Consider the following 26,903-nt stretch of genomic DNA (forward strand, 5'->3'; position numbering starts at 1 on the left):
AAGATTACCAAGAGGGTTCCTTAATATTGAAATGATATCAAGGTGTTAATGTCCTTGAACTTTGCTGGAACATAAGTGCAGAACTCCAGTAATGTTCAACTTCTTATCTGCAGTAATGGATCTTGAATGCCACAGCATGGTGACTGAATTGAACTTAAGACTTTTTTAAAAAGAAATGCTTGGAATGAATGATTTGGAATCATTTGTTACCTTCCACGACTGATTGCTCAAGACGGAAGATAAAGAACTTGCTGCAAACACATTGCAGATACCTTTTGTATTGTTTAATCACAAAGATTTTTGTGAAAATAATATTGACTAGATAAATAGATAGGAGTTGCTGCTCAAGCATTCGGGAAGGGAAATGTAATTCATATAACCTAAGTTTGAGCTGTGGAGGGAAGACCTCTCACAGAGCGCTGCTATTTTTCCTTTTGTGTTTTTTCTTGCAGAAACAAGTGGAAGTGAGGACGCAGGATGAAATATCGCAGCCAGCAAGGTCCAGGTGAACGAGGGAAGGCCAGTGTGCCTAGAATGCTGGGGAAACATCACTGACCTACATTCTTCCCGGTTAAGCAACGCCTCGATTTTAAAATTTTCATTCATTGTTTTCAGATCCCTCCATGGCCTCGCCCCTCCCTATCTCTGTAATCTCCTCCAGCCCCACAACCCCTGAGACATCTGCTCTCCTCTAAGTCTGCCTTCTTGATCATCCCTGATGATAATCGCTCAACCTTCTGTTGCCTTGGCCCCAAGCTCTGAAACTCACTCCATAAACCTCATTCCTCCTTTAAGACGCTCCTTAAAACCTATGTCTTTGACCAAGCTTTTGGTCACCTGTCCTAATATCTACTTATGTGGCTTGGTGTCAAGTTTTTGTCTTATAATACTTTGTGAAATTCCTTGGGACGTTTTACACATTAAAGGCATTATCTAAATACAAGTTTTTGTTGTTGCTGATTCCCTTGATTTGACCTTTCATGGTATTACATAAAATGTACAGCACAGAAACAGGCCATTCGGCCAAACTGGTCCATGTCTGGGTTTAAACTTCACACGACCCTCCTCCCACCCTATCAACATATCCTCCTATTCCTCTACAGTGAGGAGTTCCATAGTCACTGGTTACCTTCTAGTGCCCGTCCAAAGAACCAATGTGTGTTGGCAGCCTATTCAACTGCGGAGGCATCAAAGTCCAAAAAACGCCCCCTTTGCAGACTTGGTCTTTGCTGTTGGGGTGAGTGGACAGTGATCAGTAGCAGGAGCCCAGGACACTGAGGTTAACTGCAGTCTCCCCAACTGCAGCCCAGGCTGGGATCAGCTGACAGCCCCCACAGTGAGCAGCTGGAATGTGTAACCTCTCCTGGTCTGCACTGGGGAGCAAGGGAGGTCAAGGGTCAGCACAGTGTCATCAACCTTGACCCCCAGCCTCCCTCACTCAGGAGAACCAAGTTGCGTTGACGTCATGACGTCTGCACTTTTCATGACATCAACACGTTCCAGCACGCGTCTCAATCGGACGCCAGCCCATTGTTCCTGTGATCTCGCTCCCCATTGGCTGGAAGCTCCTGTCAATCAAGCCATGGGCCCGGGTCACATGGCCCTCGAGCGCGTGCTGCCCAACGGCCAGAGGCGGAGAGAAGATTCCGGAGCGAGGAGGAGGAGGAAGTGGCGGCGGGGCACAGGGGAGACCTGGAACCGGCGGGGAGGCTTTCTAAACAGCCGGGGTAGGCCTCAAGTCCCGAACAAGAACCTGCAGCTTTGGCGTTTGCTCCGAGCTCGAGTGGGTCAGACGCTTCGGGGAGGCGGTAGGAGATTGTGAGCGTGGGGGAGGGTGTGGGCCCGCGGTTGGGCCGGGGAGCTTCACACACACCCGCTGTAAGCCTCAGGCCCCAATCACAGCCCCGGGTTTGCCTTGTGGTGACAGGCCCAGGGGCTGGATCACCCTGGCTACCTGCCTCTCGTCCACGGTCAGGAAAGGAGGGAGAGGGAAAACGGGGCACTACGGTCCAGTTAGCCTGACATCAGTCCTTGGGAAAATGCTGGAATCCATTACCACAGAAGTGGTAACATGGCATTTAGATAATCATGGTCTGATTCTGCAGAGTCAACATGATTTTGTGGAAGGGAAATTGTGTTTAACAAATTTATTAAGTTTTTTGAGGATGTAACTAGCAGGGTGGATGAAGGGGAACCAGTGGATGTAATATTGCAGGATTTCCAAAACGCATTTGATGTGCCACATAAAATGCTAGTTAAGAGCTCATGGAATTGGGGGTAATATTTTGGCGTGGATAGAGGATTGGTTAACGGAGGGAAAACAGAGAGTAAGGATACACGGGACATGTTCCAGTTGGCAGGCTGTAACTAGTGGGGTGCTGCAAGGATCTGTCAGCTTTGGCCTCAGCTTTGCTTTGGCCTCAGCTATTTACAATCTATATTAAAGACTTGGATGAAGGGATCAAATACAATTTATCCAAGTTTACTGACGCTACAAAGCCAGGTGGGAAAGTATGATGTGAGGAGGACGCAAAGAGCCTGCCAAGGGATATGGACAGGTTGTGATGGGGCAATAACGTTGCAGATGGAGTATAATGTGGGGAAATGTGAGGTTATTCACTTTGGTAGGACGAATAGAAAAACAGAGTATTTTTTAAATGGTGAAAAACTAATAAATGTTAATGTTCAGAGAGATTTGGGTGTCTTCATACAGGAAACACAGAGAGCTGGCATGTAGGTACAGCAAGCAATCAGGAAGGCATGTTGGCCTTTATTGCCAGGTGGTTGGAGTATAAGAGTAAGGAAGTCTTGCTACAATTGTACAAGGCCTTGGTGAGACCACACCTGGAGTACTGTGGACAGTGTTGGGGTCCTTATCTGAGGAAGGATATACTTGCCTTAGAGGGAATGAAATGAAGGTTCACCAGATTGATTCCTGGGATGGGGGATTGTCCTATAAGGAGAGATTGAGCAGAATGGGCCTATACTCTCTTGAGTTTAGAAGAATAAGAGGGGATCTCATTGAAACATGTAAAATTCTGAGGGGGACTGACAGGGTAGATGTTGAATGGTTGTTTCCCCCGGCTGGAGAGTCCAGAAATAGGTGCCACAGTCTCAGGATAAGGGGGTCGGCCATATAAGTCTGAGATGAGGAGGAATTTCTTCACTGAGGGTTGTAAATCTTTGGAATTCTCCACACCAAAGGGCTGTGGGTGCTGAGGTGTTGGGTATATTCAAGACTGAGATAGATAGATTGTTGGACTCTGGGGGAATCACGGGATATGGAGATCGGGCAGGAAAGTGGAGCTGAGGTTGAAGATCAGCCATGATCTTATTGAATGGCGGAGCAGGCTCGAGGGGCCGTGTGACCTATTCCTGCACCTAATTCTTGTGGTCTTTTGTCTTGTCGGTGTCTGGATGGCCCTGGAGAGGGAGCATGCGATGTGCACTGGTTCCTTGATGCCTTCCGCGACCGGTGGCACCTCAGGGTACGGAGTGTCTCATACACACTGGGAACTACATTCTGGTTTAGTTGGGAAGGTGCCCTTTGCTTTTGTTGCTTATTTTACCGCATTTTAGTTTGTGGGAGCAAGAGAGGAAAGAATATTCCATGGAAGCTGGAATTGTCTGTTTTGATTTTCTCCCCTGGACTTAGTGATGACTTTTGTAAATTCCTTTTACAGGGTATTAGAAGGGGAGGATTTACAGACGGGAAACTCAAACCAAACATCACATCAAGATCTGACAGAGTCCCTCGATTCATCGTTACCTGAATATCATCGGCCTTTGAAAGTGGAAGGAGAAATGTTTGTCTGTTCTGTCTGTGGGAAAAGATTTGAAACATCAGTGTGACTGGAAAAGCACCGAGACACACACAGCCGAGTGAGTGTTCCAGTGCACTGACTGTGGAAAGAGCTTTAACCAGTTACACAGCCTAAAAAAAACATCACACCATTCACAGCGGGGAGAAACTGTAAACGTGTTGTGTGTGTGGACGAGGCTTCAACTGATCGTCCAACCTGGAGAGACACCAGGACACCTGCACCATGGAGAAACTGTGGAAATGTGGGGACTGTGGGAAGGGATTCAGTTCCCCATCCCACCTGGAAACTCATCGACACAGTCACACCGGGGAGAGGCCGTTCACCTGCTCCGTGTGTGGGAAGGGATTCACTCAATCATCCCAGCTTCTGACACACCAGCATATTCATACTGGAGAGAGGCCGTTCACCTGCATTGATTGTGGGAAGGGATTTAATGCTTCAACAAACCTCCTGGCACACCAGCGAGTTCACACTGATAACAGACCTTTTAAATGTTCTTATTGTGAGAAGAGCTTTAAAACCACTAATGCTGTGCTGACACACCAACGCAGTCACACTGGGGAGAGGCCATTCACCTGTACTGAGTGTGCAAAGGGATTCACTCAGTCACACTACCTGCTGAGATACCAGCGAGTTCACAAATGTCTGCAGGGGTTGGATGCTGCTGTTATTGCTGCAGTTAATCACATCCAGGCCTAAACCATGTTCATTTGGGCTTTATTTCTGTTGATGTTAATAATGCCTATAACTGGGCTGGAGATTAATATCCTGGCAATCTGTTTGTTTTACTCTGTAATCTTTACTCTTCAAATGAAGACACTCCGGGCTATTGGGATGAAACCAAACAGTGATTTACTTGTACTTCTTCCAATTTAGTATGTTGTATTCGCTGCTCACGATGCAGTCTCCTCTACATCGGGGAGACCAAATGCAGATTGTGTGATCGCTTTGCTGAACACCTCCGTTCAGTCCACAAGCGTGACCATGAGCTTCCGGTCTCTTGCCATTTTAATTCTCTGTCCCATTCCCACTCTGACCTCTCCGTCCTCGGCCTCCTACACTGTTCCAATGAAGCTCAAGGAACAGCACCTCATCTTTCGATTAGGAACTTCCGGACTCAACATTGATGGATATTTGGCAACCAAAGGTATTGAGGGATATGGGGCAAAGCGCAGGTATATGGAGTTAGGTCACGGATCAGTCATAAATCACAGAAACTTACAGCACAGGAGGCTGTTCGACCCGTTGTGCCTGTGCTGGTTCTTTGAGGGATAAGTCAGGCTTAGTCCCACACGCTGCTCTTTGTTGGTAACCCTGCAAAGTCCTGATCCTCAAGAACCTGTCCAACTCACGTTTAACATTAGTAATGAAACAACAATTTCTGTACCAGCAGACCTTGTCAGGATCGGGAACACGCTACCTGAACAGGTGGTGCAAGTTGATTCCATTACTGATCTGGAGCAGTCAGTAACAGCACATCAATTCTCCTCTTATCTCGGAGACATCAAGGAATCGGCACACTGTGTTCGACACAACATTGATTTATTTGACAAATATGCAGACAAATAACTCCAGCCGTTATTTGAGCCAGTAACATCAGTAACAAACCACAACTATCAGAATGAACATGGTTCAGTCCTGGATAGAAACAGATTATTGGGTCATTTTTACATTCCTCTTTGTGGCAGCTTGCTGTGCGCAAATCTGCTGCTGTGTTTCCTACATTACAACAGTGACGAGACTTCAAAAATACTTCATTTGCTGTACAGCGCATTGGGACACACGAGGCCGCAGGTGCCTCTGAATGCAATTCTTTCCTTTCTGGATGTGATTAGCAGCAGCTCCAACAGCAGAATTCAACCCCTGCAGTCCCATGTGAACTTGCTGGTGTGTCAACAGGTGGAGTGACTGATATCCTATACTCAGAGCAGGTGAATGGCCCCTCTCCAGTGTGAACTTGCTGCGGAGTCAGCAGATCCTTTGTGCTTTTAAAGCTGCTCCCACAATCAGCATTTGAACGGTCTCTCCCCAGTGTGAACTCGCTGGTGTGTCAGCAGGGTGGATGACCCAGTGAATCCCTTCCCACACGGAGCAGGAGAACAACCTTTCTCTGGTGTGACTGTAGTGATGAGTTTCCAGCTGGGACGGGGAACTAAACCCCTTCTCACAGTCCCCACATTTCCATGGTTTTTCCATGGTGCGGGTATCCTTGTGTCTCTCCAGGTTGGACGATCAGTTGAAGCTTCATCCACACACACAACGTTTACAGTTTCTCCTCGCTGTGAGTGGTGTGATGTTTTTTCAGACTGTGTAACTGGTTAAAGCTTTTTCCACAGGCAGTGCACTGGAACACTCTCACTCGAGTGTGTGTGTGTCTCGGTGCTTTTCCAGTCACACTGATATTTGAAATCTTTTCCCACAGACAGAACAGCCATTTCTTCCACATTCAAAAGCCGATGATTCTTACTCGCGGATGAATCGAGTGACTGTCAGATCTTGATGTGATGTTTGGTTTGAGTTTCCGGTCTGCAAATCCGATGCTTCTAACACCCAGTAAAAGGAGTTTACAAAAGCCATCACGGTAAGTACAGGATAGAAATTGAAAACAAATAATTGTAGTTTTTATTGACTATTATCTGCTACACTTCTCTGAAAATTGTAACTCCTCGTCCCACACACACTCTCTCTTCTCCCTGCATTGAAATCAAAATCCATCAGCCCATCTCCCAACGGGTTTTCCTCCTCTCCCAGTTTTCTTCCCTGATTCTGGCTGGATTCAGTTCTACACTCACTGGTTCCCCTTCCCTGAAGGTGCTGTCTCTGGATGGGTTCAGTTCTGCACTCACTGGTTCCCCTTCCCTGAAGGTGCTGACTCTGGCTGGGTTCAGTTCTACACTCACTGGTTACCCTCCCTCTCCTCCCCTGAAGGTGCTGACTCTGGCTGGGTTTAGTTCTACACTCATTGGTTTCCCTCCCTCTCCTCCCCTGAAGGTGCTGACTCTGGCTGGGTTTAGTTCTACACTCATTGGTTTCCCTCCCTCTCCTCCCCTGGAAAGTGCTGATTCCTCCTTCTCAATTTTCTGTGAGTTGGTCACACCACAGCTAAAGGTTACTCAGGTAGATAAGGAATGGGTGACCATCAGGAAGAGCAGTGGAAGGAAGGTAGTGCAGGGGTCCCCTGCGGTCATCCCCCTCCAAAACAGATACACCACCTTGGGTGCTGTTGGGGGGGGAGCACTGTGAGTGGCTCTGGTGCACAGGAGGGCAGGAAAAAGCGTGGAAGAGCTATAGTGATAGGGAATTCTATTGCAAGGGGAATAGATAAGACGTTTCTGTGGCCGCAATCAAGACTCCAGGATGGTATGTTGCCTCCCTGGTGCAAGGGTCAAGGATGTCTGAGTGGCTGCAGGACATTTTGGAGGGGGAAAATGAACAACCAATTTTCGTGGTGCATATAGGTACCAACGATATAGGTAAAAAGCAGGATAAGGTCCTACAAGCTGAATTTAGGGAGCTAGGAGTTAAATTACAAAGTAGGACCTAAAGGTAGTAATCTCAGGATTGTTACCAGTGCCACGTGCTAGTCAGAGCAGGAATCGTAGAATAGCTGAGATGAATAAATGGCTTGAGGAATGGTGCAAGGGGAAGGGATTCAAATACCTGGGACATTGGAGCCGGTTCTGGGGGAGGTGGGACCAGTACAAACCGGACGGTCTGCAACTGGGCAGGACCGGAACCAATGTCCTAGGGGGAGTGTTGCTAGTGCTTTTTGGCAGGGGGATAGGAACCTGTGCAGAGAGACAGAGTGAAGTAGAATGAGGGCAGAAGCAAAAGATAGAGAGAAGAAGAGTAAAAGTGGAGGGCAGAGAAACCCAAGGCAAAAATCAAAAAGGGCCACATTACAGCAAAATTCTAAAGGGACAAAGTGTGTTAAAAAGTTAAGCCTGAAGGCTCTGTGCCTCAATGCGAGGAGTATTCGTAATAAGATGGATGAATTAACTGCGCAGGCAGCTATTAACAAATATGATATAATTCGCATTACAGAGACATGGCTCCAGGGTGACCAAGGCTGGGAACTCAACATCCAGGGGTATTCAACATTCAGGAAGGATAGACAGAAAGGAAAAGGAGGTGGGGTAGTGTTGCTGGTTAAAGAGGAAATTAACGCAAAAGTAAGGAAGGACATTAGCTTGGATGATGTGGAATCTATATGGGTGGAGCTGCGGAATGCCAAAGGGCAGAAAATGCTAGTGGAGACCACCAAGCAGTAGTAAGGTTGGGGACAGCATCAAAAAAGAAATTAGGGATACGGCAATAAAGGTACAGCAGTTATCATGGGTGACTTTAATCTACATATAGATTGGGCTAACCAAATTGGTAGCAATACAGTGAACAAGGATTTCCTGGAGTGTAGTAGCAATGGTTTTCTAGACCAATATGTGGAGGAACCAACTAGAGGGCTAGCCATCGTAGACTGAGTGATGTGTAATGAAAAAGGACTAATTAGCAATCTTGTTGTGTGAGGCCCCTTGGGAAAGAGTGACCATAATATGGTAGAATTCTCTATTAAGATGGAGAGTGACACAGTTAATTCAGAGACGAGGGTCCTGAACTTAGGGAAAGGTAACTTCAATGGTATGAGGCGTGAATTGACTAGAATAGACTGGCGAATGTTACTTAAAGGGTTGACGGTGGGGAGGCAATGGCAAACATTTAAAGATCACATGGATGAATTTCAACAATTGTACATCCCTGTCTGGAGTAAAAATAAAACTGGGAAGGTGGTTCCACCGTGGCTAACAAAGGAAATTAAGGATAGTGGCAAATCCAAGGAAGAGGCATATCAATTGGCCAAAAAAAGCAGCAAACCTGAGGACTGGGAGAAATTTAGAATTTAGCAGAGGAAGACAAAGGGTTTAATTAGGAGGGGGAAAATAGAGTATGCGAGGAAGCTTGCTAGGAACATAAAAACTGACTGCAAAAGCTTCTATAGATATGTGAAGAGAAAAAGATTAGTGAAGACAAACGTAGGTCCCTTGCAGTCAGAATCAGGTGAATTTATAATGGGAACCAAAGAAATGGCAGACCAATTGAACAAATACTTTGGTTCTGTCTTCACGAAGGAAGACACAAATAATCTTCCAGAAATACTAGGGGACAGAGTGTCTAGTGAGAAGGAGGAACTGAAGAAAATCCTTATTATTCAGGAAATTGTGTCAGGGAAATTGATGGAATTGAAGGCCAATAAATCCCCGGGGCCTGATAGTCTGCAGCCCAGAGAACTTAAGGAAGTGGCTTTAGAAATAGTGGATGCATTGGTGATCATTTTCCAGTAGTATATCGACTCTGGATCAGTTCCTATGGACTGGAGGGTAGTTAACAAAATACTACTTTTTAAGAAAGGAGGGAGAGAGAAAATGGGGAATTATAGACCGGTTAGCCTGACATCAGTTGTAGGGAAAATGTTGGAATCTATTATTAAAGATGAAATAGCAGCGCATTTGGAAAGCAGTGACAGGATCGGTCCAAGTCAGCATGGATTTATGAAAGGGAAATCATGTTTGATAAATCTTCTAGAATTTTTTGAGGATGTAACTAGTAGAGTGGACAAGGGAGAACTAGTGGATGTGGCGTATTTGGACTTTCAAAAGGCTTTTGACAAGGTCCCACACAAGAGATTGGTGTGCAAAATTAAAGCACATGATATTGGGGGTAATGTATTGACTGGTTGGCAGGCAGGAAGCAGAGAGTTGGAATAAACGGGTCCTTTTCAGAATGGCAGGCAGTGGCTACTGGGGTGCCGCAGGGCTCAGTGCTGGGGCCCCAACTATTTACAATATACATCAATGATTTAGATGAAGGAATTGAATGTAATATCTCCAAGTTTGCAGATGACACTAAACTGGGTGGCGGTGTGAGCTGTGAGGAGGATGCTAAGAGGCTGCAGGGTGACTTGGACAGGTTAGGTGAGTGGGCAAATGTATGGCAGATGCAGTATAATGTGGATAAATGTGAGGTTATCCACTTTGGTGGCAAAAACACGAGGGCAGAATATTATCTGAATGGCGGCAGATTAGGAAAAGGGGAGGTGCAACGAGACCTGGGTGTCATGGTACATCAGTCATTGAAAGTTGGCATGCAGGTACAGCAGGCGGTGAAGAAGGCAAATGGCATGTTGGCCTTCATAGCTAGGGAATTTGAGTATAGGAGCAGGGAGGTCTTACTGCAGTTGTACAGGGCCTTAGTGAGGCCTCACCTGGAATATTGTGTTCAGTTTTGGTCTCCTAATCTGAGGAAGGACGTACTTGCTATTGAGGGAGTGCAGCGGAGGTTCACCAGACTGATTCCCGGGATGGCAGGACTGACATATGAGGAGAGACTGGATCGACTGGACCTTTATTCACTGGAGTTTAGAAGAATGAGAGGGGATCTCATAGAAACATATAAAATACTGACGGGACTGGACAGGTTAGATGCAGGAAGAATGTTCCTGATGTTGGGGAAATCTAGAACCAGGGGACACAGTCTAAGGATAAGGGTTAAGCCATTTAGGATCGAGATGAGGAGAAACTTCTTCACTCAGACAGTTGTTAACCTGTGGAATTCTCTACCGCAGAGAGTTGTTGATGCCAGTTCGTTAGATTTATTCAAGTGGGAGTTAGATATGGTCTAGCTGCTAAAGGGATCGAGGGGTATGGAGAGAAAGCAGCAAAGGGGTACTGAGGTGAATGATCAGCCATGATCTGATTGAATGGTGGTGCAGGCTCGAAGGGCTGAACGGCCTACTCCTGCACCTATTTTCTGTTTCTCTGTTTCTGTCCTTCGCTATAAGCTTTCTCTCTCTCATTTTTGTGAGGGGCTCTCCTCAGCTAGTCACGAATGTGCCTTTTTTTACAGACTCTCCCTGACTCACTTCCTGTCCTGGAGTTTGCTGTGGGGCCGCTTTATTACGCCTCGGGCTGGAACGATGCAGGAGAAACCAGGACCCGGTGGGTGAGAGGTGGAGAATGTTAGATACAGAGTAAAGCTCCCTCTACACTGTCCCATCAAACACTCCCAGGGCAAGTACAGCACGGGGTTAGATACAGAGTAAAGCTCCCTCTACACTGTCCCATCACACACTCCCAGGGCAGGTACAGCATGGGGTTAGATACAGAGTAAAGCTCCCTCTACACTGTCCCATCACACACTCCCAGGGCAGGTACAGCACGGGTTAAATACAGAGTAAAGCTCCCTCTACACTGTCCCATCAAACACTCCCAGGGCAGGTACAGCACGGGATTAGATACAGAGTAAAGCTCCCTCTACACTGTCCCATCACACACTCCCAGGGCAAGTACAGCACGGGTAAAATACGGAGTAAAGCTCCCTCTACACTGTCCCATCACACACTCCCAGGGCAGGTACAGCACGGGTTAGATACAGAGTAAAGTTCCCTCTACACTGTCGCATCAAACACTCCTGGGGTGTACAGCACGGGATTAGATTCAGAGTAAAGCTCCCTCTACACTGTCCCATCACACACTCCCAGGGCAAGTACAGCACGGGTTAAATACAGAGTAAAGCTCCCTCTACACTGTCCCATCAAATATTCCCGGGGTGTGCAGCACGGGTTGGATACAGAGTAAAACTCCCTCTACACATCCCCATCAAACACTTCCAGAGCAGGTACAGCGCAGGATAGAGACTGAGCAAAGACTCCTCTATGCATGATAAGGAGGATGTGATTCTGTAATTATTTACACAAGAGATTTTCATTCCTGACATTCCCAACTATCCATCAGAATTTACACAGGGAAAAACCTTGCAAGAGACGTCACTGTATTTACACTAATCTCCTGTCTGATATAAACCAGCCCCACAGTCACTGCCACCAATCTCCTCCTGTCTGATATAAAGCAATCCACAGTCACTGCCAACAATCTCCTGTCTGATAAAAAACAACTATCATCATCATAGGCAGGCCCTCGGAGTCGAGGATGACTTGTTTCCACATTAAAAATGAAGTCTCAGAGGTCTGTTAAGTCCAATGCTACAGTCTCTTTCACAGGTTGAACAGAAAGTGGTTGAAAGTACATTGGTTGAAGTGACGGCTTGTTGAAGTGCTTGGGTTGCCGTGCGCTCCTTCCGCCATAAGTGCTTGGTCTCCACTTGCTCCAGGCGAAGATAATATGTCCTTACTATACAGTACAAATGCACACGAGGCCCATACTAGAGAGAAGGTCACTCTGTGACCAGTAACCTTTATTAGCCAGCTCTGAAGTGGAGAAGATGGGTGGAGCTTCCCCTTTTATACCTGAAAGTCCAGGTTAGGAGTGTCTCCCACAAGTTCACCACCTAGTGGTCAGTGTTCTCACCTTGTACAACTTAGGTCCGTTTATACAGGGATTACAATAACAGTTGAATACATGACATCACCTTCCCCGCCCCCCCCAAAGTCTTATTGGGATCACAGGTTAAGTCTCTCTGGTGGTTTACACTCCCTTGTAGAGCGCCTGAGTTGGGGCTCCAGTTGTAGGGCGCCACCCTGAGTGTCTGCAGTTTGCGGTGCCTCAGGCCTGTCTGGACTGCCCACAGTGACTGGGCTCTCCTCCAGTTGGTTCCGGTGTTCGGTCACCTGTGGTGGAGTAAACTCTACGTCGTGTTCTTCCTCTGCTTCTTCTATGGGGTTGCTGAATCTACTTTTTGTTTGATCCACGTGTTTGCGGCAGATTTGTCCATTGGCAAGTTTAACTACCAGAATCCTATTCCCCTCTTTGGCAATCACAGTGCCTGCGAGCCATTTCTGCCCTGCAGCGTAGTTGAGGACAGAGACAGGGTCATTGACATCAATACATCACGCCCTTGCATTCCCGTCATGGTAGTCACATTGTAACCGGTGCCTGCTCAACAATTTCTTTCATGGTGGGGTGTATAAGGGACAACCTGGTTTTGAGCGTCCTTTTCATTAGCAGCTCTGCGGGTGGAACCCCTGTGAGCGAGTGTGGTCGGGATCTATTTGCCAACAGGAGGCCTGATAAGCAGCTTTGTAGGGCACCCCCTTGGATTCTGAGAATCCCCTGTTTGATTATCTGCACTGCTCGTTCTGCCTGGCTGTTTGAGGCAGGCTTGAACGGTGCCGTCCTGCCATGAAGTCCTGGAATTCAATGCTTGTAAAGCACAGGCCATTGTCGCTGACCAAGACGTCCGGTAGACCATGGGCGGTGAACATTGCCCGTAGACTTTCTACTGTGGCAGAGGATGTGCTTGAATTTAAAATGTCACACTCGATCCATTTGGAGTAGGCGCCTACTACAACCAAAAACATTTTTCCCATGAAAGGACCTGCGTAGTCCACATGGATGCATGATCAAGGCTTGGCAGGCCAGGACCAGGGGCTAAGGGGGGCTTTCCTGGGCGCATTGCCCAGCTGGGCACACGTGTTGCACCTGCGAACACAAAGTTCCAGGTCTGCATCTATCCCTGGCCACCAAAGGTGTGACTTGGCAATTGCCTTCATCATGACAATGCCCGGGTGCTCATAGTGGAGTTCTCGGATGAACGCCTCTCTGCCCATCTGGGACATGATTACTCAGTTTCCCCATAGTAGGCAATCGGCCTGAATCAAGAGTTCATCCTTGTGCCTGTGAAATGCTTTAAATTCCTCAGGGCATGCCCCGTATGTGGTTGCCCAGTCTCCATTCAGGACACATTTCTTGACTAAAGACAGTAGCGGGTCTCTATTTGTCCAAACTTTGATCTGACGGCCTGTCACGGGTGAGCCTTCGCTTTCAAAAGCTTCAACAGCCATGACCATCTCAGCAGCATGCTCGGTGGTGGCTAGTGGGAGCCTGCTGAGTGCATCGGCGCAGTTTTCAGTGCCCGGTCTGTGCCGAATTGTATAGTCATAGGCGGCTAACGTGAGTGCCCATCTCTGTATGCGGGCCGACGCATTTGCATTTCTGGCCTTGTTGTAGGCCAAAAGGGATGTTAGGGGTTTGTGATCTGTCTCCAGCTCAAATTTCCCGCCAAACAGATACTGGTGCATTTTTTTTACTGCATATACACATGCAAGCGCCTCCTTTTCTACCATCCCGTAGCCCCTTTCTGCCTGGGACAGAAATCTGGAGGCATAAGCTACTGGCTGTAACTGACCCTTGGCATTGACATGCTGCAACACACACCCGACTTCATAGGACGATGCATCGCACGTTAAAACAAGCTTCTTACATGGGTCATATAGCGCTAACAGATTGTTGGAGCACAACAAATTCCGTGCTCTATCAAAAGCCCTTTCCTGGCTATCCCCCCAGACCCATTCACAACCTTTGCATAGGAGCACATGTAGCGGCTCTAACAGCGTGCTCAATTTCGGAAGAAAGTTACAAAAATAGTTCAGGAGCCTTAGGAATCAACACAGCTCTGTCGTGTTACACAGTCTGGGTGCTCTCTGGATCGCTTCCGTTTTGGACGCAGTAGGTCTGATCCCGTCTGCTGCTACCCTCGCGCCCAGGAATTCTACCTCTGGAGCTAGGAAGACGCACTTCGCCTTTTTCAGTTGCAGACCTACCCGGTCCAGTCTGCGTAGCACCTCCTCCAGATTGTGGAGGTGTTCTTCAGTATCGCAACCCTTGATGAGGATGTTGTCTTGAAAAACCACCATCCTTGGAATCGACTTGGAGACTTTTCATGTTTCGTTGAAAGATCGTGGTGGCCGAGCGAATCCCGAATGGACATCTGTTGTACTCAAACAACCCCTTGTGTGTCGTGATGGTGGTCAGCTTCTTCGACTTACTCGCCAGCTCCTGGGTCATGTAAGCTGAGATCAAGTCCAATTTTGAAGAAAGTCTGCCACCGGATAGCGTCACAAAGAGGTCCTCTGCTCTCGGTAGTGGGTACTGGTCTTGGAGTGACACCCGATTGATGGTGGCCTTGTAATCACCACATATCCTGATTGACCCATCCGCCTTGAGCACCGGCACAATCGGGCTCGCCCAGTCACTGAATTCGACTGGCGAGATAATGCCTTCCCTCAGCAGGCGGTCCAATTTGCCTTCTATCTTTTCCCGCATCACATACTGCACCGCTCTGGCCTTGTGGTGTACTGGCCTGGCGTCCGGGTTTATATGAATCATTACCTTGGTCCCCATGAAAGTGTCAATGCCAGGTTGAAATAGTGAGTCAAATTTATCCAGGACCTGTGAGCATGATATTCGCTCCACAGAAGAAATTGTATTGACATCGCTCCATTTCTAGTTCATGACAGCAAGCCAACTCCTCCCCAGGAGTGCCGGACCATCCCCCGGGACAGTCCAGAGTGGCAACCTGTTCTCCGAATCTTTGTGGGTCACGACAACCGTGGCGCTGCCTAGCACCGGAATAATCTCCTTTGTATATGTTCGTAGCTGTGCGTCAATCGGCAATAATTTTGGCCTCCTGGCCTTGGACGGCCACAACTTGTCGAACTGTTTGATACTCATCAGGGACTGGCTGGCCCCCGTGTCTAGCTCCATTGATACTGGGATGTCATTGAGGAGCACTTTCATCATTATCGGTGGCATCCTGGTGTGTGAACTGTACACGTGCTCCACATGAACTCGCTGAACTTCAGCTTCCAGCGATTTCACCCAGTGTCTATTTGGCCTTGTAGGGCTTACATCAGGCCCATCCTCCTTGTACATCAACCTGACTGCAGGCTTCCTGCACATATGCGCCAAGTGACCGCTGACGTTGCAGTTTCTGCAGGTATATTGCTGATACCTGCAAGCTCTGGCTGTGTGTTTGCCTCCACACCTCCAACATGAGCCGTTGTTGGAAACAAAAGGTCCATTACCAGTCAATCGTCTATCTCTGTAACTGTCCTTAAATGCACCATTGACAGGTGTTGATGGCCCCATTACTGGCCGCATTGTGCCTTGCGATGGCATGAATCGCCATTCAGCTAGCCATTGTCTCTGTTGAATTCCCCCTTTGGGTTCAATTACACACTGCGACATGTCCGATTGCCCCTCTCTGCCTGGAGAACTGTGTGCCGCGTTAACAATGTTGACTTCCTGTCCATTTAAACCAAGATTTTTGTCAAATATCATTCTGGTCTCTTCCTCTTCTGAGATAAATGTCTGGAACCATCAAATCAGCCGTTTCCAGAGTCAAGTCTTTGGTCTCAATCAGTTTCCTGAAAACCCCAGCGTGCCCGATGCCCTCAATAAAAAAGTCTCGCAGCATCTCCGCTCTGCATGCATCTGGGAACTTACATAGGCTCGCCAGTCGCCGGAGGTCTGCCACGAAGTCTGAAACGCTTTGCCCTTCTCGCCGCTGGTGTGTGTAAAACTGGTGTCTCGCAATGTGCATGCTGCTCGCCAGTTTAAAGTGTTCCCCAATCAACTTACTGAGCTCTTCAAAAGTCTTGTCCGCCGACTTCTCTGGCGCTAGAAGGTCCTTCATCAGGGAGTACGTCCTGGACCCACAAACCATCAGGAGATGAGCCCTGCGTTTGTCGGCTGAATCCTGTCCCAGCCATTCCTTTGTGATGAAACTTTGCTGTAATCTCTCAATAAAATCGTCCCAATCATCACCAACACAGTACCTCTCGTCTCTGCTGCTCGTGGCTATGCTCGTGTGGTTTAAATCCCAGTTTCTCGTCGCCAATAATATGTCCTTACTATACAGTACAAAAGCACACGAAGCGCATACTAGAGAGAAGCTCACTCTGTGACCAGTAACCTTTATTAGCCAGCACTGAAGTGGAGAAGATGGATGGAGCTTCCCCTTTTATACCTGAAAGTCCAGGTTAGGAGTGTCGCCCACAAGTTCACCACCTAGTGGTCAGTGTTCTCACGGTGTACAACTTAGGTCAGTTTATTCATGGATTACAATGACAGTTGAATACATGACAGAAGAGATTCGAAATGTTCAACGGCCTCACGGATTATTCTCTTTCACTTTGAGCGATCTTGCGCCATAGATTCCCAGGTGTCGGTGGGGATGTTGAACTTCTTCAAGGAGGCCTTGAGGGTGTCCTTGAAGTGTTTCCCCGGCCCCCCCTGGGGCTCGCTTGCCATGTTGAAGCTCCGAGCAGAGTGCTTGCTTTGAGAGTCTCGAATCAGGCATATGGACAATGTGGCCCATCCATCGTAGCTGATCGAGCGTGGTCAATGCTTCAATGTTGAGGATATTGGCCTGTGCAAGAACAGACGTTGGTGCACGTATCCTGTCAATGGATTGGCAGGTTCTTCCGGAGACAGCGATGATGGTACTTCTCCCGTGCTTTGATGTGCCTGCTGAACATAGTCCATGTCTGAGACATGCATAGGAGGGCAGGTATCACTACTGCTCTGTGGACCATAAGCTTAGTGCCACTTTTAAGGTTCTGGTCTTCAAACACTCTATTCCTTCGGTGACCAAAGGCTGCGCTGACACACAGAAGGCAGTGTTGGACCTCGTCATCGATATCTGCCCTTGTTGACAGTAGGCTCCCGAGGTATGAAAAATGGTCCACGTTGTCCAAGGCCTCATCATGGATTTTGATAATCGGGGGAGGGGGCGGTACAGTGCTGTGTGGTGGGGGCAGGTTGATAGAGCACCTTTGATTAACGGATGTTTAGTGTAAGGCCTATGCTCGCAGACGCTACGGTGAACATGTTGAAGATGGTTTGGAGTTCGTCCTCCGAGAGAGCGCAGACGCAAGTGTCATCTGCATATTGTAATTCGATGCCAGAGGATGGCACGACCTTGGATCTGGTCTGAAGGTGATGGACGTTGAACAGTTTCCCGTTTATTCTGCAGATTATCTCCACTCCAGCGGGAAGCTTACTGGCGGTGAGATGTAGCATTGCAGCAAGGAAGATCGCGAAGAGCGTTGGTGCAATGACACAGCCTTGCTTCTCCCCGGTCCGTACATGAACTGGGTCTGTGGTGGATCCATTGGTCAGGATCACGGCTTGCATGTTATCATGAAGCAAGTGGAGGATTGCGACAAATTTTTGAGGAGAGCCGAATTTGAAGAGTACACTCCATAATCCCCCACGGTTGACAGTGTCAAAGGCCTTGGTCAGGTCAAAGGTTCAACCAACCCCACAGTCACTGACACCAATCTCCTCCCATGTGATATAATCCAACCCTTGTCACTGGCACCAAGTGGACTGGGAAAATATGTTAATGGTTAAGACTGTAGAAACTCACTGGAAACATTTAAGGAGATGTTTCATAACTTCTCAGCAAAGATTTATTCAAGTGAGAAATAAAGATGCTAAGAGAAGTATGAACCATCCCTGGTGAACTACGGAAGCAAAGGATGGTATCAAATTGAAAAAAAGGCATACAATGTTGCGAAGGACAGTGGATGGCCAGAGGATTGGGAAATTTTTAGAAACCAGCAGAGGATGACTAAAAAAATGATAAAGATAGAGAACATAGAAACATAAAAAATAGGTGCAGGAGTAGGCCAGTCGGCCCTTCAAGCCTGCACCACCATTCAATAAGATCATGGCTAATCACTCCCTCAGTACCCCTTTTCTGCTTTCTCTCCATACCCCTTAATCCCTTTAGCCGTAAGAACCATATCTAACTCCCTCTTGAATATATCCAATGAACTGGCATCAACAACTCTCTGCAGTAGGGAATTCCACATTTTAACAACACTCTGAGTGAAGAAGTTTCTCCTAATCTCAGTCCAAAATAGCATACCCCTTATCCTTCGACTGTGTCCCCTGGTTCTGGACTTCCCCAACATTGGGAACATTCTTCCTGCATCTAACCTGTCCAGTCAAGTCAGAATTTTATATGTTTCATGAGATCCCCTCTCATCCTTCTAAACTCCAGTGAATACAGGCCCAGTCGAGCCAGTTTCTCCTCATATGTCAGTCCTGCCATCCCAGGAATCATTCTGGTGAACCTTTGCTGCACTCCCTCAATAGCAAGAACGTCCTTCCTCAGATTAGGAGACCAAAATTGAACATAATATTCCAGGAGAGGCCTCACTAAGGTCCTGTACAACTGCAATAAGACCTCCCTGCTCCTATACTCAAATCCCCTAGCTATGAAGGCCAACATACCATTTGCCTTCTTCACCGCCTGCTGTACCTGCATGCCAACTTTCAATGACTGATGTACCATGACACCCAGGTCTCGTTGCACCTCCCTTTTTCCTAATCTGTCTTCGTGTTTTTGCCACCAAGGTGGATAATCTCACATTTATCCACATTACACTGCATCTGCCATGCGTTTGTCCACTCACCTACCCTGTCCAAGTCACCCTGCAGCCTCTTAGCCTCCTCCTCACAGCTCACACCGCCACCCAGCTTAGTGTCATCATCAAACTTGGAGATATTACACTCAGTTCCTTCATCTAAATCATGAATGTATATTGTAAATAGCTGGGGTCCCAGCACTGAATCCTGCAGCACCCCACTAGTCACTGCCTGCCATTCTAAAAAGGATCTATTTATCCCGACTCTCTGCTTCCTGTCTGCCAACCAGTTCTATATCCACGTCAGTACATTACCCCCAATACCATGTGCTTTTAATTTTGCACACCAATCTCTTGTGTGGAACCTTGTCAAAAGCTTTTTGAAAGTCCAAATACACCACACATCCACTGATTCTCCCTTGTCCACTCTACCAGTTACATCCTCAAAAAATTCCAGAAGATTTGTCCAGCAGGATTTCCCTTTCATAAATCCATGCTGACTTGGACCGATCCCGTCACTGCTTTCCAAATGCGCTGTTATTTTATCTTTAATAATTGATTCCAACATTTTCCCCACTACTGATGTCAGGCTAACCGATCTATAATTACCCATTTTCTCTCTCCCTCCTTTTTTAAATAGTGGTGATTCATTAACTACCCTCCAGTCCATACGAACTGATCCAGACTCGATAGGCAGTTGGAAAATGATCACCAATGCACCCACTATTTCTAGGGCTACTTCCTTAAGTACTCTGGGATGCAAACTATCAGATCCTGGGGATTTATCGGCCTTCAATCCGATCAATTTCCCTAACACAATTTCCCGTCGAATAAGGATTTCCTTCAGTTCCTCCTTCTAACTAGACCCTCGGTCCGGAAGGTTATTTGTGTCTTCCTTCGTGAAGATTAGTGGGAAAGCAGGTTGTGTATAGGACACAGAGAGGCTGCAAAGAGATTTAGATAGGTTAAGCGAATGGGCTAAGGTTTGGCAGATGGAATACAATGTCGGAAAATGTGAGGTCATCCACCGTGGAAAATAAACAGTAAAAGGGAATATTATTTGAATTGAGAGAAATTACAACATGCTGCGATGCAGAGGGACCTGGGGGTCCTTGTGCATGAAACTCTTTTGAGTTTACCTACGAAAACATAAAACATTTAACGGTGCCACCCGACCTGGGTGACACTCCAGACATTTACAAGGCCCTTTTTTTTTTCCCCCCTTTTCTTTTTTGTGTTTTTCTTTTTTTGGTTTTTTTTTGGGCACTAAAATCACAATTTTCCCCAGTGCCCCCTATAAAAGGGAAGGGGGACACTAAAAGCACCGGCAATTAAAACAAATTAAACTTAAAAACGTAAAATCAAATTAAAATTTGGTTGCCGGGCGTGATGATGCACTCCAGTCCCTCCGGTGCCCACCTCTCGCGGAAGGCCGCGAGCGTACCGGTGGACACCGCATGCTCCATCTCCAAGGACACCCTGGACCGGATGTAAGAGCGGAAGAGAGGCAGGCAGTCAGGTTGAACGACCCCCTCGACCGCCCGCTGCCTGGACCGGCTGATGGCACCCTTGGCCGTGCCCAGGAGCAGTCCTACGAGGAGGCCTTCGGACCTACCCGCTCCCCTCCGCACAGGGTGCCCAAAGATCAGGAGAGTGGGACTGAAGTGTAGCCAGAATTTCAGGAGCAGCCCCTTCAAATAGTGGAACAGGGGCTGCAACCTTGTGCATTCAATAAAAACATGGAACACGGACTCCTCCAGACCGCAGAAATTGCAGGCGGCCTGGGAGTCCGTGAACCGGCTTAAAAATTTGTTGCACGGCACTGCTCCGTGCACCACCCTCCAGGCCAAGTCCCCGATGAATAGTGGGAGGACCCCTGCATAGAGTGCCCTCCATCGGGGACCCCCGCCTCCTCCGGACGGCAAGATGGTACGCCATGGCGTGTCCGGACGGCCGGCGAGGATGGCAAAGTTGAGGGTGTGCAGGAGCAGCCCGTACAGGAAACCCCTCCGCGCGGAACTGAAAGGCACGGAGGGGATTTCCCCGAGGCGGCTCAAGTTGTGAGGCGCCGGCCCCCGAGGGAGGTTCCGGGGTTTGGCGCCGATGAGGAATTCCGTCCGGACGGGGGTCAGTTCGGACGGGATCTCCCCACGTGCTTGAGCCTCCTCGATGCACCTAACGGAGTCAGGGCCCAGAGCTGTTTTTAGCGACTCGATGGCATCGGCCGCGTGGCGGACGTTGGCAGAATTTAGGCGCCGCGCCAGCGTGTCTGGCGCCATCCAGCCCGCTCCTCCGCCATCGAGCAGGTCCCTGACCCTGGTCACCTCACCAGCCACAGCCCTCTCTTCCGACCGCCACATAAAACCTCGGCCGTGGAGGTACGGATTCCCGAGCAGCGGTTCCTGCAGGACGGCCGCCACTCCAGCCGGCGGAGAGCTGCGCTTGGTGGAGACTTTGTTCCAGACCCTGATGAGTTCCCTGTAAAAGACAGGCAGCTCCCGGAGGGCGGTCCTGGCACCTCCCAAGTTCACAAACAGGAGCTGCGTGTCATAATTGAGGTCAAGCTGCTGGCGGAAGAAATACCTCGCCAGAGCACACCACCTAGGAGGGGGCTCGACGTAAAGGTATCTCTGCAGGGTCTGAAGATGGAAAGTCGCGAGCTGGGCGCTGACGCACACCAACGACTGACCGCCCTCCTCAAGCGGGAGACTCAGGACCGCGGCAGAGACCCAGTGCTTCCTGTTGTTCCAGAAGAAGTCCACCAGCTTCTTCTGTATCTTGGCGACAAACGCAGGGGAAGGGGTCAAAGTGACCAGCCGGTACCACAACATTGCGGCCACCAGCTGGTTTATGACTAGCGCTCGAACCCTGTAGGACAGCACTCGGAGCAGTCCTGTCCAGCGCCCTAGGCGAGCGGCGACCTTGGCCTCCAGCTCCTGCCAGTTCGCCGGCCAGGCTCCCTCTTCGGGGCTAAGGTAGACTCCCAGATAGAGGAGATGGGTCGTGCTCCAGGCAAAAGGCCTGAGCTCCTCCGGCAGGGAGTCCACCCGCCACTGACCCACCAGGAGTCCGGAGCATTTCTCCCAGTTGATCCTGGCGGAGGACGCGGCCGAGTAAATCTCCTGGCACTCACGCATCCTCCGCAGGTCAGCGGGATCCTCTACCGCGAGGAGCACGTCATCGGCGTAAGCCGAGAGGACGACCTCCACGCCCGGCCCTTGCAGAGCCAGTCCCGTCAACCTCGTCCGCAAGAGGCGCAGGAAAGGCTCCACGCAAACAGCATATAACTGGCCGGACATGGGGCATCCCTGGCGCACCCCTCTCCTAAAGCGAAGGGGCGCCGTCAAGGACCCGTTAACCTTAATCAGACACTCCACGGCGGCGTACAAAAGTCGGATCCGGGCGACGAAATGCGTCCCGAACCCGAAAGCGCGCAGAGTTCCGAGCAGATAGTCGTGATCCACCCTGTCGAACGCCTTCTCTTGGTCGAGGGATAGGAAGGCGACCGACAGACCAGCCTCCTGGGAACAATGGATGAGGTCCCGGACCAGATGGATGTTATCGTGGATTGTCCGGCCCGGGACCGTGTAGGACTGGTCGGGGTGGATCATGTGGTCCAGCACGGCACCAAGGCGAGCAGACATCGCCCTGGCGAAGATTTTGTAGTCCGTGCTGAGGAGGGAGACCGGGCGCCAGTTCTTAAGGAGGCGGAGATCGCCCTTCTTAGGCAGCAGGACGATGACTGCCCTGCGCCAAGAGAGGGGCATCTCCCCGGTCGCCAGACTTTCCCCCAGGACCCGCGCGTAGTCGCCCCCCAGGACGTCCCAGAATGCCCTGTGGAACTCCACGGTCAGCCCGTCCAGCCCCGGGGCTTTTCCCCTCGAGAGCCGGTCGAGGGCGCCGGTCAGCTCCGCCAGGCTTAGCGGAGCTTCCAGATTTTCGGCGCCCTCCGGGCTGATCTTCGGCAGGTCCTCCCACAAAACTCTACGCGCTTCCTCGCTGGACGGCTCCGGAGAGAACAGAGCCCCGTAATATTCACGGGCCCTGTTGTTGACGCCCTCCGGATCCGAGACGAGAGAGCCGTCGTCGGCCAGCAGCGTCAAGAGCTGCTTACGGACACTCTGCCTTTTTTCCAGCGAGTAGAAGAAGAGGGAGCCACGGTCCAGATCCCGCAGGAACCGGATCCGTGACCTCACGAACGCGCCTCGGGACCCGACGAGCTGCAGGTCCTTCAGCGCGGCCTTCTTCACTTCATACACCGTCCGCAGGGCCGGGTCCTGGACGACTTGACCGAGACGGGTCTCCAGGTCGAGCACCTCTTTTTCTAGGCGCCCGACCCTGGCCGCCCGCCTCTTGGTCGACCCCCTCGCGTACTCTTGACAGAAGACGCGGACGTGAGCCTTGCCCACGTCCCACCATAGCCTCAAGGAGGGGAAGCCCCCCTGCTTCCTTCTCCAGTCGGACCAGAATCGACGGAACGAGTCCTGGAACCGCACGTCCTCCAGCAGCCGGTTGTTAAAGTGCCAGTACGCGGACCCCGTCCTCGCGCGGAGCGAAGCGAGCTCCGCCCACACCAGGTGGTGGTCCGAACACGGCACCGGCCGCATGGAGGCCGCCGGGACGCAGGAAACGGACGCCCGAGACACGTAAAGGCGGTCGACACTGGACCATCCTACTCCAGGCCTCACCCAAGTAAAGGCGCTGGAGTCGGGATGGAGATTTCGCCAGACGTCCACCAAGTCGAAGGACCCGACCAGGTCCCTCAACTTCTCCATCGCCGTCATGCTCTGCGGGGCACCGGAGCGGTCCCTCGCCTCGAGGGTGCAGTTAAAATCCCCCCCGAGGACAATGCAGTCGCCGACGTCGACGGAGCCAAGAAGAGCGGACACCTCTTCGAAGAAGCGCGTTTGCTGCGGGCCGGGCTGAGGGGCGTACACGTTCACGAGATGGAGCGGCACATCCCCCAGGCGAACCGTTACGTGCAGCAAGCGGCCTGGCACGGGCTCCTCGACCCCCAAGATCTCCGGCTGAAAATGCGGGGCCAGCAAGATGGCCACCCCACAAGAAGTGGTAGTGAGGTGGCTCATGCGGACCTCTCCTTGCCATTCCAGGAGCCACGTGGCTTCGTCTCCCGGAACGGTGTGGGTTTCTTGCAGGAAGCACACCGCATATTTCCCCTCCCGCAGGAGCGAAAAATTGTTAAATCTACGGCGTGCCTCTCTGCCGCCGTTGATGTTGAGGCTGGCTATGGTTATCTTCATGACAAAAGCATAGTGCAACCTCTACCTTAACCTATTGTGGGGGGGGAGTGGAGTCGTTTGTTGAACTCCGCTCCTTCAGCAGCCCAGCGAGGAACTTTTTGAGCCGGTGCAGCTCAAGGCCTTGCGCCTTTGATAAGGGCCCGCCCGCGGCCATGGTTTTAGCGGCGGCGCGGACGGACGCGACGAGCAGCCCCGGCTCGGACCATCTTTCCAGGGCCAGACGGGCTTGGTCGCGGCGACCCCGGCACTGGACCAAAAAGTCCCGGAGTTCCTCTGCAGGAATGAGGAGGGTCTCAGTGGCGACCGCGAGCAGATCCACCGCCTCACTGGCGATGGACTCGAGATCTTCACCCGCGTCCTCCACCGAGTCCCCGTCCCCCTCCGGGAGGTCGCCGCCAGCAGCCGGCCCGTCGACCGCACGAGGTACGGCAAATGGCCCGGCCGCTCCATCCGGCCCTGGCTCTGCCCCGATCCCACCCCCAGGATCGTCGGCAGAGGAGTCCCCACTGGGCTCTTTTAAAAGTGGTGCTGGGTCAGGAAGCGACAGCGGAAGGGGTTCCTCCTCCGCCCCAGGAGCCGGGGAAACCGGAGAGACCTGGTCAAAGAAATGTTCCAGGTCCTCCAAGTATCCCAGCTCCAAAGTAGGGGGCGAGGGTTGTTGTTCTTCCCCCTCCCCGCCGCCACCCCCCGGCCCAGCGTGTACAGAATCATTAAAATTGTTCATATTTTCCGTTTCTTCCGGGTCCAGCGACTCCCGGGGGAAGTTGGTTAATAGCTGGGCGGGCTCAGGTTCGGCCTTTTCGGCCTCGCCCGCCTCAGTCCCCGGGACGCTCGACCCGGCGGCTACGCATTCCTCCGCTGGCCCCACGCCCCCCACGACAGGCAGATCTTCCACGCCATCCCCAGGAGGCAGAGGCTGGGCAGCCTTGCCTGCCTCACCCTCCCCTCCCCGGGGACAGATTCCTCCCGTCTACAGCGCAGCTTGGGGGCGCTGGTGGGGGACGCGGGACACGCGGCGGGCACCGACTCCTCCGCGGAGGGATGTTGTTCCCCCTCCGCCTCATTGGAGCGGCGCCTCCTTTTGTTCCTGGGGGGGCGCGGAGGCAGGGAGACCCCCATGTCTGTCGAGGCCTCCCGCTCCACTCCCCCCTTTTCCTTTTCTTGCCCGCGCCCGAACCCCTCTGCGGTATTGGTCAAGGGCTCGGGCACGGGCTCAGGGCATCCCGCGCTCGCCGGTGATGGTGTTGGGCTGAGCGCAGTAAACAAATTGTCTGGCGCACCGAGGGGACCCGCCTCGAGATGTTTCGCCTTCCTCCGCGCCTTCCTTCCGGTCGGACGCTCTCCCTCCCCCCCGCCGGAGGCCCTGAAAACAAAGGCCTCCGACGATGCCCGCGCACCCATGGCTCCCGGCACGCGGACGATACTAGGGGGAGGGGTGGCGGCGGCGCCAGCCTTGGCCGCCTTCGGTGGTTTGGCGGCCTTGGAGGCGGGGCAGTTCTTGCGAACGTGCCCCACCTCCCTGCAGGCATGGCACCGCACGCCGTCCGACGTCCAGAAGACGCGGTAGGCAGTCCCCTCGTGCACCACATTAAAATTCCCCTCCGTCGTCTCCTCCCGCGCCAGCCGGACAAAGAGCTGGCGGCGGAAGGAGAACACGTGGCGCAGGCTGCTCTCCCTGAGGCCGAGCGGTATGGGGTTGATCCCCGACCTTACCTCCCCCAGTTGGTGTAGGTGAGGGAGGAGGAACTCAGCGGGAACAAAGGGCGGGACGTTCGACACGATGACCCTCTGCGCGGTGGCCTCGAGAGGGTCCACCGGCAGGAATGTCCCGCCCACCGTGAGCCCCTTTTCGAGGGCCAGGGACACCGCCCGCTCCAACCCCAGGAAGAATACAGCACCCCCAGACAACTTGGAGGCTGCGACAATGGCCGAGGGGCCGACTACCCCAGCCATCGCCCGCACGCACTCCTCGATGGTCATTGTGGGGTGAGTGTAGCTCTTGACCCCGTGTTTTTTTGTTATGAGTCTGAATGGTGGCAGGGCAGCAGGAGGTGCAGGAGGCGCCGTGGATGTGGACGTCCTAGCTGGCCCTGCCACCGGTGTGGATGGGGTCGCCATCACGGGGTCCCTTTAAGGGCTACACCCACCCCAAAGTCACAGGCCTTAATGGTCTTTAATTGGCCTCGTTGGTGTTTTGAGCAGAGGGAGCTCTTAATGGGGCACACCGCTCCCCTACTTAACAAATGGGGAGGGGCCTTGCTCCCTCTGCTCAGTTGTCTTAATTAACTTTAATTTAAGGAGGAAAGGGGCTCTCAGAGAGAGAGGGGAGAGACAGAGAGAGTGACAGAGAGAGAGAGAGGGTGGGAAAGAGGGAAGCTGCGAGGGCAGGTCTCCCCTCACAGCGATGGGTGGGCGTTTTTCTGGGGTGCACTCCCCAGATGATGGAAAATAACAAGACACAGTCCTTGTAGATGGTCTTCGGGTGGGGGGAGAAGATGTCTTCACCTGGGGCAGCTGGAGCCAGCTAGGTACACACTCCCAACGATGTTCAATAGGGTGATTAGTAATACTTCAGCCAGGTAGCTCCAGCTATCCCAGGCTAGGCAATGGGGGAGGGGTGCTTCAGTGGTGTGTGGGGCCTAGCTGTAAGCA

General features: G+C 51.1%; 1 protein-coding gene and 1 long non-coding RNA gene across 2 annotated transcripts in view; one reads left to right on the forward strand and one right to left on the reverse strand.

The window, feature by feature from the left end:
* The window catches only part of LOC139232601 (oocyte zinc finger protein XlCOF20-like), a 58,683-nt gene extending 57,740 nt beyond the window's left edge, over window positions 1-943 (forward strand). The window contains exon 3 of the transcript XR_011588047.1: window positions 453-943. The gene's annotated coding sequence lies outside the window, so the exon portion shown is untranslated. The remainder of the gene's footprint in view (window positions 1-452) is intronic.
* Window positions 1-26,903, reverse strand: part of LOC139232625 (uncharacterized) — a 973,018-nt gene that overhangs the window by 682,862 nt on the left and 263,253 nt on the right. The window lies entirely within an intron of this gene.

This window comes from Pristiophorus japonicus, chromosome 20, assembly GCF_044704955.1.
Source record: "Pristiophorus japonicus isolate sPriJap1 chromosome 20, sPriJap1.hap1, whole genome shotgun sequence".
Lineage (NCBI taxonomy): Eukaryota > Metazoa > Chordata > Chondrichthyes > Pristiophoridae > Pristiophorus > Pristiophorus japonicus.